This window comes from Eublepharis macularius, chromosome 7, assembly GCF_028583425.1.
Source record: "Eublepharis macularius isolate TG4126 chromosome 7, MPM_Emac_v1.0, whole genome shotgun sequence".
Taxonomy (NCBI): Eukaryota; Metazoa; Chordata; class Lepidosauria; order Squamata; family Eublepharidae; genus Eublepharis; species Eublepharis macularius.
The window spans coordinates 126021683-126033000 of NC_072796.1; the positions used below are offsets into that span (position 1 = coordinate 126021683).

At 46.6% G+C, this 11318-nt stretch overlaps 1 non-coding gene across 1 annotated transcript; it reads left to right on the forward strand.

The window, feature by feature from the left end:
* Positions 1–2618: 2618 nt before the first annotated feature.
* On the forward strand, positions 2619–2819 carry LOC129334137 (small nucleolar RNA U3). Its single transcript, XR_008597477.1, has one exon. It is a non-coding gene; the product is annotated as a small nucleolar RNA U3 (small nucleolar RNA).
* Positions 2820–11318: the final 8499 nt, after the last annotated feature.

An 11318-nucleotide genomic window follows, 5' to 3' on the forward strand; every position in this document is an offset into this window, starting at 1 on the left:
GCTTGCACTGTCAGAGAAACAGGCAGTTTACAATGTTTTAAAAGAACAGTTTTTAGAAAGTATTTTGGATTTAGTGCAAGCTGCTGGACATGCAGAAAAATACCCATATCCTTCTTCACTCTCCAAAGGGGGCAACGTCTCCTCAAAACTGAAAGAGTGCAGGAGAGTGCAGAAGACCCCTGTGATGGATAGAAGACTGTGCTGCCCCTAAAAGATACGACAGCCATTCCGCTGTTTCATTCCTGAGCCTATGGCAGTGCTCCACCAGCACTCGATCGCCTTTCCGAGGGGGATGTAATGTTGGAGGGAACCAGCAGTTTTTAATTCAGATCTGCCTCAGCAACAGAGCAGACAGTTGGCTGCTTCCACACACGTTGGATAATGCACTTTCAATGCTCTTTAGTGATCATTTGGAACTGGGTTTTCGTGTGTGAAACACAAAATCCACTTCTAAAGGATAACTAAAGTGCATTGAAAGTGCGTTATTCAACGTGTGTGGAAACGGCCAGTTGTATGTACAGACAGTTTTGTGTATAGGCAAGTAAGACTGCCCCCTTTCTATCCCTTTATAGTTCTGTAAATTTCCTCTGTCCTAAATCCCAATCCCATTTAAAAAGGGACGTTTCTAAAATTTATTCCATGCACTCTTTGCTGCACCTTTCAGTACATCTTTCCCCTCCTATCAATACTTCTTTCCCCTTCTATCTACAATGTGTAATAACACTGCAATAAAGCAATCACGATGGGATTGCACCAAAATCCTTTTTCTGCAATGTTTTGCATACATGAATTCCTGTAAACCATTACAAAAAAACTGTGATATGACTGTACATATAATCACATCAAAATTTTGTTTTGAACATTTTATCAATGTATATATACATAAATATAATGCGGAAAGAGAGAAAGATAACTGAAGAAACTGAAGTTAACTGTATATATCCAGTATCCTATAGAGCATTCAAGACTGCAGAGGAAGGCCGTGGCAAACCACCTCTGCTTCTCACTTGCCGTGAAAGCCCCTTGCTGGGGTCGCCATAAGTCAGTTGCATCTTGATAACTCACACGTACCTGTACAACACTCAAAAATAAAAATTCAACAATGGAGAATTTCTCGGGTCCACATCATGAGTAAGTAACTCCAAACTCCAAACAAGGACTGGTTAAACCATCGACTTAAATGCCAGCTGGCCACTTTCATTGGGTCCTTGTAGAAACGTTCTGCATATTCCCATCCCAAGGCAGAACAACGGCCAAACCACGTCATTCTTGGGGCCTCAGGCATGAGCGGTCAAGCTCGTGCTCCTTTTTATGCATACCACTACCAGCTGGCTGGACGGTTGCCAAGGGCACATGCCGAATGAAGCGCCGATCAGCTTTCACCGCTTGGTTACACCCCTTCAACAGCTGCTGGGTCCATCAGCTGGCAGAAAGCCAGTCCAGCTGAGTTTGGTGCATGAACAACCACATGACTGACTCGGCCTGTGGCAGCGTGGAAGAGTTCTAGGCACACCACGGATGGAGATTTTTCCATTACAACAGTTGCACAGGGTCATTTAAACAGGCACTCAGACAGGGAGAAGCTGCTGATCAGCTCGTTGTGCAAACGAAATGATATGTTTATGTCCCTTTTCCATCAGGAACTTGTAACTCCATTAAACGGTAAAGAGGATTGGGCAAAATTGCACCAGAGAGATTGCCCTCTCTTTTCTTCCTGCTCCTTCAAGTGTGAGACTCCTCCCTCACCAGCACCACCACTGGACGGCCTGCCACCCTGTCAGCTCACCAGGCAGGTGTCCTCCAGCCTCAGATGGACAGGGACGTAAGTTGTACCACCTTGGTCCATCTCCTTCCCTGGAAGTGACAGCACGCTCCTGCTACCTCTCTCTGCAATTCCTCTTCAGCCCTCACAGGAACCTAACTTTAAAGGATTCCCCTTGCCCCCACCTCCCTGGATCTTCTCCCAATCCTCATCCAGCCTCCCTGACTGGCCCTTCTCCCAGCCTATCTGATGAGAGGGCAGGGTAGACTCTGCAGTCGAGTGGCCCCACCCACTCCATCCCAGCCTAGGGCTCTGTTCCCTGCCTGGCTCGCCCCTGCTGCTTCTGGAGCCTCTCCAGTGGCTCCCCTGGCAGCTTGGGACCTGCACCTGCCTGGCGCATGATGCCAGAAATCTCCTGCAGGCCTGGCTGAGGTTGAGCTGACAGGACAACTGCAGGAGAAGGGTGAGTCAGCTGAGAGGCTGCAGGCTGTTGCCCAGGGATGTGCTTTGGCGTCAGCTGCCGCTGTCCTAATGGTGAAGGTGGCCTGGAGCTCTGCAGAGGCACCTGCAGCTGAGGTACTGACAGAGGTGGAGCTGCAGGGCCTGAGGCCGGGGCCTGCTGTTACAGGGCTGGTGTGTGTGTGTGTGGGGGGGGGGTGACACGGGGACAGTGTTGCCAGACATCAAGCACCACATTGAAGCTGCCATGTCTTGAGAACTAATGCACAGTTTCAGAGGAGTTAGCCATGTTAGTCTGTAGTAGCAAAATAGAAAAGAGTCCAGTAGCACCTTTAAGACTAACCAACTTTACTGCAGCATAAGCTTTTGAGAAGCACAGTTCTCTTCGTTAGATGCACAGTTTGTCCTTCAAAGATCATTTTTGTGGTATGCAGCCAAGGCAGTGGAGGCTGGTTATGTCAGCCATGAGCTGGTAGGCTTTCATCTGATTCTGAAACATACAGACAGTATTCTGTTTGTCTTAAAGGGTTTTTTCCTGTTTTTGATTATTGTTCTGTTCTTTATGAAGAACTGTAGATGGAAGAACATTCGGAGAGGGTACAAGATAGTAAGATAAGTAGCTGTAAGATAGTAAGACAGTAGCTGCATGTTTATTTAAAATGCTTGTAATTCACCTTTCTCCTCACCAAACAGGATCTAAGGTAGCTTACACCAGAAAGCTAAAGCCATCACACAAAACACTAAAAGCAGTCCATAGCAAACAGCACAGCACAACTCTGTAAAAACTGCCACCACTTCGTATTATCTTGAGTCAGTCCCATTTACATACCTTCCAAAAAGCTACTAGGATGAGTGCATTCCTCACAGATTCCAGAAGGCCATTCCACAGTATGGAGACAACCCCAGGCAGAAGCAGTTTTCTCCTGCCTTCGGGGCTTTTTTTCTGGGAAAAGAGGTGGTAGAACTCAGTGGATTGCCCTAGGAGAAAATGGTCACATGGCTGGTGGCCCCGCCCCCTGATCACCAGACAGAGGGTTTAGATTGCCCTCCACGTTGCTGAGCGGCGCGGAGGGCAATCTAAACTCTCTGTCTGGAGATCGGGGGCGGGGCCACCGGCCATGTGACCATTTTCAAGAGGCGCCGGAACTCCATCCCACCACGTTCCTGCTGAAAAAAAGCCCTGCCTGCCTTCATGACATGACGGACAGAAGAGACTTATGGGATGATCAGAATTGCCCAATGGGGTTGTCCTGCGCAAGATAGTTCTTCAGGTTTGGGAGTCCCAAGTTAAGAAGGGCTTTAAATCAATATTTTGAATCTAAAAAACAAATAAGTTAGGTAATGTTTGTTAACATGGTAATAAGGGTAATGACCGGCATCCTACCACTCAGCTCAGCAAAGTTAGAAGTCTTCAGAGAGCCAGTCTGTAGTAGCAAAATAGTAGAGAGTCCAGTAGCACCTTTAAGACTAACCATCTTTATTCTAGCATAAGCTTTCAAGAGCCACAGCTCTGACGAAGAGAGCTGTGGCTCTTGAAATCTTATGCTGCAATAAGTTTGGTTAGTCTTAAAGGTGCGACTGCCCTCTTAGCCATTTGTATACTATGTCTATTTATGGTTTTTATGATAAGTGTTTCCAGAGAAAAGTAAATTGCAGACAGTAGTGCCATTTTCCTCCAATTATTCTGTATTTATAGATTATTTTCTGGAATAAACTACAGCCATGGGCCCCGTAAATTCCATCTCAATGTAGTAGTATATTGTATACTAGAGATTATGTCAACTGTTGAATCAATTTTCATGTACTTTGGCACTAGTGTATATAGTTTGCTGAAATATGTGCTTGGCGTAGGATTGATACACATTGATCTATGCAAAAGCATCCCCTTCCAGCAAATGGCTTTGTTTGGCAGAGGCAAGGTGAGCCAAAGCATATTATCGAAGCGTCGTATTTCCCAGACTCTTCCTTCATCTGTGACTGAACATGTCAGCAGGTTAGAATGCAATGAAATGCCTTCAGGCTCAACATCTCAGTGGTCTCTAGACTTCAGTCAGTCTGCCCCACCTACCCTCAAGCCCTCTGCACATGGAGGCACTGGGATATGCTGAATCTCTCGCCCTGAGCTCTTGTTGCCTGCCGCTGCTCCAAGCATTGGTTTCCCCCAGAAGTGACATCATCACACTCGTGGCATCCCTCCATACAGGGCTTTTTTCTGGGAAAAGAGGTGGGGGAACTCAGTGGGTTGCCCTTGGAGAAAATGGTCACATGGCTGGTGGCCCCGCCCCCTGATCTCCAGACAGAGGGGAGTTGAGATTGCCCTCTGCGCCGCCAAGCGGCGCGGAGGGCAATCTAAACTCCCCTCTGTCTGGAGATCAGGGGGCGGGGCCACCAGCCATGTGACCATTTTCAAGAGGTTCCGGAACTCAGTTCCACCGCATTCCAGCTGAAAAAAAGCCCTGTCTCCATACCATGTCCTCACCCCCCAACCCTCTTGCCAGTTGCTAGGCTCAGTTTGACAATCCTAACCCCGCCCCATCCACGACATTTTACAAAGATAATCATATTTTAAAATCATTATACAAATAAGACAAAGCTCACACCTGTAACTTTCAAGCTGCCCCACAGGCTCTCTTAAATAGCTCAAACAGCCTCGCCAGAAGGCCCCAAGGGCAGGTACTTGCCTCACTCCCTTTGGGAGGCTGTTCCACTAGGGTTGCCAATGTTCAGATGGTGGCTGGAGATCGCCAAGAATCACAACTGGTCTCCAGGCCACAGAGATCAGTTCCCCTGGAGAAAACGGCTGCTTTGGAGGGTGACGTCTATGGAAATCTATGGAAATCTACAGCAAATCTATTCCCTCTGAAACAGCCTTGTTTTGATGCAGGGTGACCACAGATGAACACTGTCTTAAGTTTCATGACAGAATTGAAAACCTAGATGGAACTCTCTGTCTAGGGCAGTGATGCTCTGTATTCTTGGTGTTTGGGGGGGGGCAATGAGTGGGAGGGCTTCTAGTGTCCCTTCTCCACTGGCAGACCTCCTGAGGACACCTGGTTTTTGACCACTGTGTGACACAGAGTGTTGGACTGGATGGGCCATTGGCCTGATCCAACATGGCTTCTCTTATGTTCTTATGAATTATACCATGCTGACACCCTTTCCCTCTCTAAACCCTGCCTTCTCCAGGTTTCACCTACCAAATCTCCAGGAATTTCCAACTTGGAGCTGGCAACCCTATGTTCCACAGCAGCGGGTCAGCAACAGAAAAGGCCCAAAGCAGAACTCTAATGGATACTATTCCAGAGAGAGCAGGCGGGGGGATGGTTAGGAGACCCTGTTGTGAGGAGCATTACAGATTTTTGTCAGGAGAGAGAGTCCTTCATGTGGGTCATGAAGGGCGTTACTTAGCTTTAAGTCCTACCACCTTAAACTGGATCCCAAAACAAATATTTCTTTTTCAAATTTTTAAACTGCCTCCCCTTCGAAAACGAGGCCCAAAGACATTTTACAACATTAAAAACCACAATAAATATTATACATTAAAAGGCTACAATACATATTAACAATATGAGGGAAAATCCCACAAGAATACAACCAATAAGACAGTGTAATCCCAATAATGGAGACAACCCAAAAAGTAAACAGCCAGGTGGTAGAACTTCCAGAGCTACATCACGGCTGGTTAAGAACTCGCTGGAATAATTCGTTGATAACCCATTAAAAGACTTCAGGATTTGGTGTTGTGGTCCTAATTCTCAATCTGAAGTGCCTAGCAAAGTGGGGAAGGGGATATTTGCAAGGGAGAAGTGATGGGAAAGAGACATATTTGAGGTTAGTCTAAGAGGTACCTCAAAACTCTGTTATTTTGAGTCTCACGTGGCTTTCTGATTTCAGGTTTTCAATTCACTAAACTTAAGACAGTTTCCATCTGCCATCACCCCGTATCAAAACAAGGCTGTTTCAGAGTAGTTGAGGGAATAGACTTGCTGTGCTAACATCAGACTGGCATGATACTCGCAGACAAAGCCAGGTTGCCTGGAGTTGCTTGATCCCCACACCCCTTATCAATATGCTGGAATGCCAGCCCTAGCCACTGGCGTGATTTCTAAGCAATATATCAGTCGCTGGATCTGTTGCAAGCCTGTCAGGAGCGACGTGACGGAGCAGAAAGGCCTGGGCCCTGCAGTGAATTTTTAAGACTCAGAACTGAATGGATGTGAAACTAAAGTGCTATGAATAACGCACAAAGCCATTTGAGCATTCATCAAACAACTAGTCTCCTCAGATGGGAACGAAACAGAACAAAACGCCCAGGATCAAAGAAATGATTCTCAGTCTTAAGTCTGATGCTGAAGGCCAAGCAAAGGGGCACGTTTGCAGGAAAAAAAATTGATAGGAAGAAGCATAATTCTTCCCTCACCTGTTGGTTTCCCTCTATAATCCACTCCCTGCTGTTTCTTCTCCCAGTCTGCCTCTGAGACAGGTTTCTCAGTCCAGGGGCAGATGGCTATGAAGAGAGGTTGCAGATGAAAAGTAATAATTGGTAAAGGGTTATCCTCTGTATATACCACGCAGGGCTTTGCACAATGCGTTGCCAGTTCAGGGTTGGAAATTCCTGGAAATTGGGAGGGTGGAGATTGGGGGAAATGGGACTTGGAGAGGGGCCTCAGTGGGGTATAATCATCATCATTATTATTATTTATTACATTTCTAACCTGCCCTTCCCACAAGCGGGCTCAGGGCGAGGTACAGCAGTTACAAAAATATAATGCAAATATTAAAACAATTCATAAAACAACAGCTCATCATAAAATCAACAAACAGATAACTGTCCCAGAATAGAGTCAATTCCAGATTCCTGCCCATCAACATACAGGGGGAGGGAAGCAGACAGATAGCGTACTGCAACCCATACGTGGGTCAGCAAATGAATGGGCACTACATAGCCCCGTGCTGTACCCATATGTTGGGCAGCCGGCTGGTAGACACTGTATAATCCCATGCTTAGTGGGAGGCTCAGTGAGGATCTCATGCAGGCCTCAACCATATGCCTGGTGGAACATCCCTGTTTTACAGGCCTGCCGAAATGACAGAAGATCCTGACGGGCCCGGGTGTCCTCAGACCGAGAGTTCCACCAGGTTGGGGCCAGGACTGAAAAGGCCCCGAGCCTCCCCGGAGCCAGGGACCACCAGCAGATGTTTTCCAGCTGATCGGCGCATTCTCCGGGGCACGTACGGGGAGAGGCAGTCCCTTAGATATGCTGGTCCCAGTCCGTTTAGGGCTTTATAAGTCAAAACCAGCACCTTGAACCGAATCTGGAATTCCACGGGGAGCCAGTGGAGCTGCTGCAGAACTGGCGTAATATGTGTCCTGTAAGGAACACCTGTACATGCAGCAGCATTCTGGACCCGCTGTAGTCTCCGGATCAAACCCAAGGGCAGCCCTGCATAATGCCATAGAGTCCACCCTTCAAGGCAGCCATTTTCTTTAAAGGAGCTGATCTCTGTGGCCCCACCCGGAGGCTGCAATCCTATTTGCAAATCAGAAACAAATGTAAGACTAGGAATCCTGTGGTGTATGTTATGCTGCCCTGGTCAGGTTTCTGGAGAGATTGCATTTTTTTTTCTAAATAAATAAATAGTATCTAGTTCCACCCTAAGTTGCCCTCATCACACTTGTGAATCCAAGGACCCGTGTGAGACTCCAAGCACATTCAAAAAGCCAGCCAGCTACCCAATAAAGTTCTCCTTTTCAGTATCCAGTCAGATTAGAAGATGCAAGTGTAATAGAGGGAACTCTACTCTCTCTCCTCCGCCTTATCAGGGAACATGTTTCCTATATTCTCAGCAGGAGGTTAAGTCTGACATGAGGCTGTTTTTGTTCTCTTGAATACCATGAAGTGTCCTCTCTCCCATGCAGCAAAACCTGGAGGTTGTTTCTGTCACTACACCAGCAGGATCTTATTGCTATTGATAGGTGTGTATAAATGATTAATAATAACCTGACCCCATTCGCCTAATAGATCAGCCTTTCAGAGAATTACCCTTCTGTGCCTTTCTCATTGTGATTGGATGTCTTAATTCCTTTTCTCATTGGCTAAAAAGGACTTCAGTCTACTTGAATATTTAAAACTGACACTTTGATTAATCAGAGAGGGATCATATTGAAAGTGGAGTGTGTGACGTTGAGGCTGCTGCTGCTGCGTTCTTAATGGATGTGCAGCCAGCGTAGGTGCCCTTTGAAGGAGTTTGCATGGCCTGAAGCCATCATGGAAATAGCTTGAGACTTATGGTTGTTGTGGATTTTCCAGGCTGTATAGCCGTGGTCTTGCCACTGTAGTTCCTGACATTTCGCCAGCAGCTGTGGCTGGCATCTTCAGAGGTGTAGCACCAAAAGACAGAGATCTCTCAGTGTCACAGAGAGATCTCTGTCTTTTGGTGCTACACCTCTGAAGATGCCAGTCACAGCTGCTGGTGAAACGTCAGGAACTACAGTGGCAAGACCACGGCTATACAGCCCAGAAAATCCACAACAACCATCGTTCTCCGGCCGTGAAAGCCTTCGACAATACAGCTTGAGATTTAGGTTGCCATATCTATGATGGGAAATTCCTGTGAAATTCATGGTGATTTAGGGAGTGGAGCCTGAGGAAGACAAGGTTTGTGAAGGGGAGGGAGCTCAGCGGGGTATAATGCCATAGAGTCCACCCCCCCCCCAAAGCAGCTGATTTCTCCAAGGGAACTGATCTCTTTCATCTGGAGATCAGCTGTAACTATGGGAGAACTCCAGGCATCACCTGGAGGTTGGCAAGCCTATCTATAACACATTATTTTTTTTAAAAAAAATATTATTATTATTCCCTTATTTTGTGTGAGAAGGACTGAGGCTTGCTTACAGCAAATCAGTAAATTCTTGGTAAAGTTGAGATTCAAACCAGAATTTTCTTGATTCATAGTTCAGGCTCTTAACCACTATAGTATACAGCTTTCCCAAGAAGGAAAGCTATATAGTATCATGGTTATACATACATGCAGCCTCATTCCAGTAATAACACTGGGTTAAGGCCTGCCTACCTACGCATGGGATTAGGTATACGTTTATCCTGCATGGAGATCAGGGATCATTTCGAGGGGGAACGCACAGGAACGCAGTTCCGGCAGTTCACTAAAGAGGTCACATGCCCGGTGGCCCCATCCACCTCTCGGCCATTTTGGGCCCATTTCGGCCTGGATTGGGGCTGAAACGGCCTGGATAGGGCCTCTGACAGGTGGTGGATCACTCTCCTGCTCAACAGCGGCCTGATCCTGACCATTTTGGGCCCCCTTTTGGCCATTTTCATCCCGTTTTTTGCCATTTGGGGCTCAATTTTTGTCCTGAATGGCCAGGATTGGGTCCAAAACAGCCAGGATAGGTGATATCAGGGGGTGTGGCATCTGCAAATCAGTTATGCTAATGATGCACTCCTGGTGATGTCAAGGGGTGTGGCATATGCTAATGAGTTGTGCTAATGAGTTCCTCCAGCTCTTTTTCTACGAAACGACCCCTGATGGAGATAATTTTGTACTTACAGAGTCCGGAGGGGGAGAGGGGGATGTAGGCACAAATCCAGACATAGGGGCACACAGTGCACATTTCCATCTGCATCACAATGTTAACGGGAAAGCACCATCCCTTGCACACGTTCTCATTCAGAAGGAGGTTGCATCAGATCATATGCAGCCAACTGTGCATGGCAATTCAGATTCATTATACATTGTATATCATACCCTGCTGAGCTCCCTCCCCTCCACAAACCATGACCTCCCTAGGTTCTATCCCCCAAATTTCCATGAATTTCACAAGCCAGAGTTGGCAACCCTACTTCCAGGGTTGGTGTAAGGATTACAACTACATAACTTATGGGGAATGTTTTGAATTGTTGAAAGCACTGGATGAATGGATATTATTGAAGACCAAAGGACCCTAGGGCTAAGCAGCCAGCAGCCAGCAACTTACATACCTACATCCATGGATTTTAATTAAAACTGAGAGACAGTTATTCAATTTCATCTGCAATTTAACTAGAGAATCTAAAGTCAACAAAACTCATTTAAAACAAAAGAGATCCAGGGCTTTGGTTTTTTTTTTTTAAAAAAGGATGACTCATGGGCACTAATTGCTAGTCTAAAAGTGCTTATTTTGGCAGTGGTTCTTTTCTGTTATCTTGTGTTTGAAATTGTAATTACCTTTCTGTAGGATCTGCTGCCTCCAGGACAACAGTAAAGGACAAAAGAGCAAATATTCTAGAGAAGGAGGTGCTGATACAACCGGGCTCAGTTACTGGGAACTTTGTATCTCCCCAAACCCAGGAAAAGCTTACTCAGCCTTTCCTTCTAGGTGGAGGATCCAAGGAGAGTTTATTGAGGAGGGAAGTGTAAGAGCTGCCTTCCAGGGCTGCCAGCTCTGGGATGGTAAATTCCTAGAGATTTGTGGGCAGCGCCTGTGGAAAGTGGAGTCTGGGGAGGGGAGAGAATTCAGCAAGGGTGAGACTCCATGGAGTCCACTTTCTGAAGCAAACAACTTAATTCATGGGAACTGATCTCTGTAGGCTGGGAATCAGCGGTAATTCCAGGAGAATTCCAGCCCACAACTGGAGGTTGACAAGCCTATGTCACCACATCACTACTTCCCATGCCTTCTTTCTGGCTTCAGCCCTAAGGAGTATTATAACTGTGGGATGGCAATGGTGATGCTGGCGCCTACAGCACTATGCCATCTACTGTTCCCCTTCCCAGCACACAGAAAATGTTTTGCAATTTGGGCCGTTTCCAAAAAACGCAGAAGATAGCGTCTTCTCGTGCGAGTTTTGCACGGCATCATGCAAAACTCGCACAAGAAAACGCTTATCTTCTGAGGTTTTTTCGCAACATTCCGCAGCGTTCCGGATGAATGTAAGTAGTGTGAAAACGGCCTCAATCCCTACGAGCCACTCAATGCCAATGCTGTTGCCCAGGAATATCTGAAGAAAAAATGCACTCATGCGTGCTGCTCACATCCCTCTAATGGAGTTAATGTTAGAAGTTCAATCGCTTCCCTTTGGATCCAATTGGTTGCATC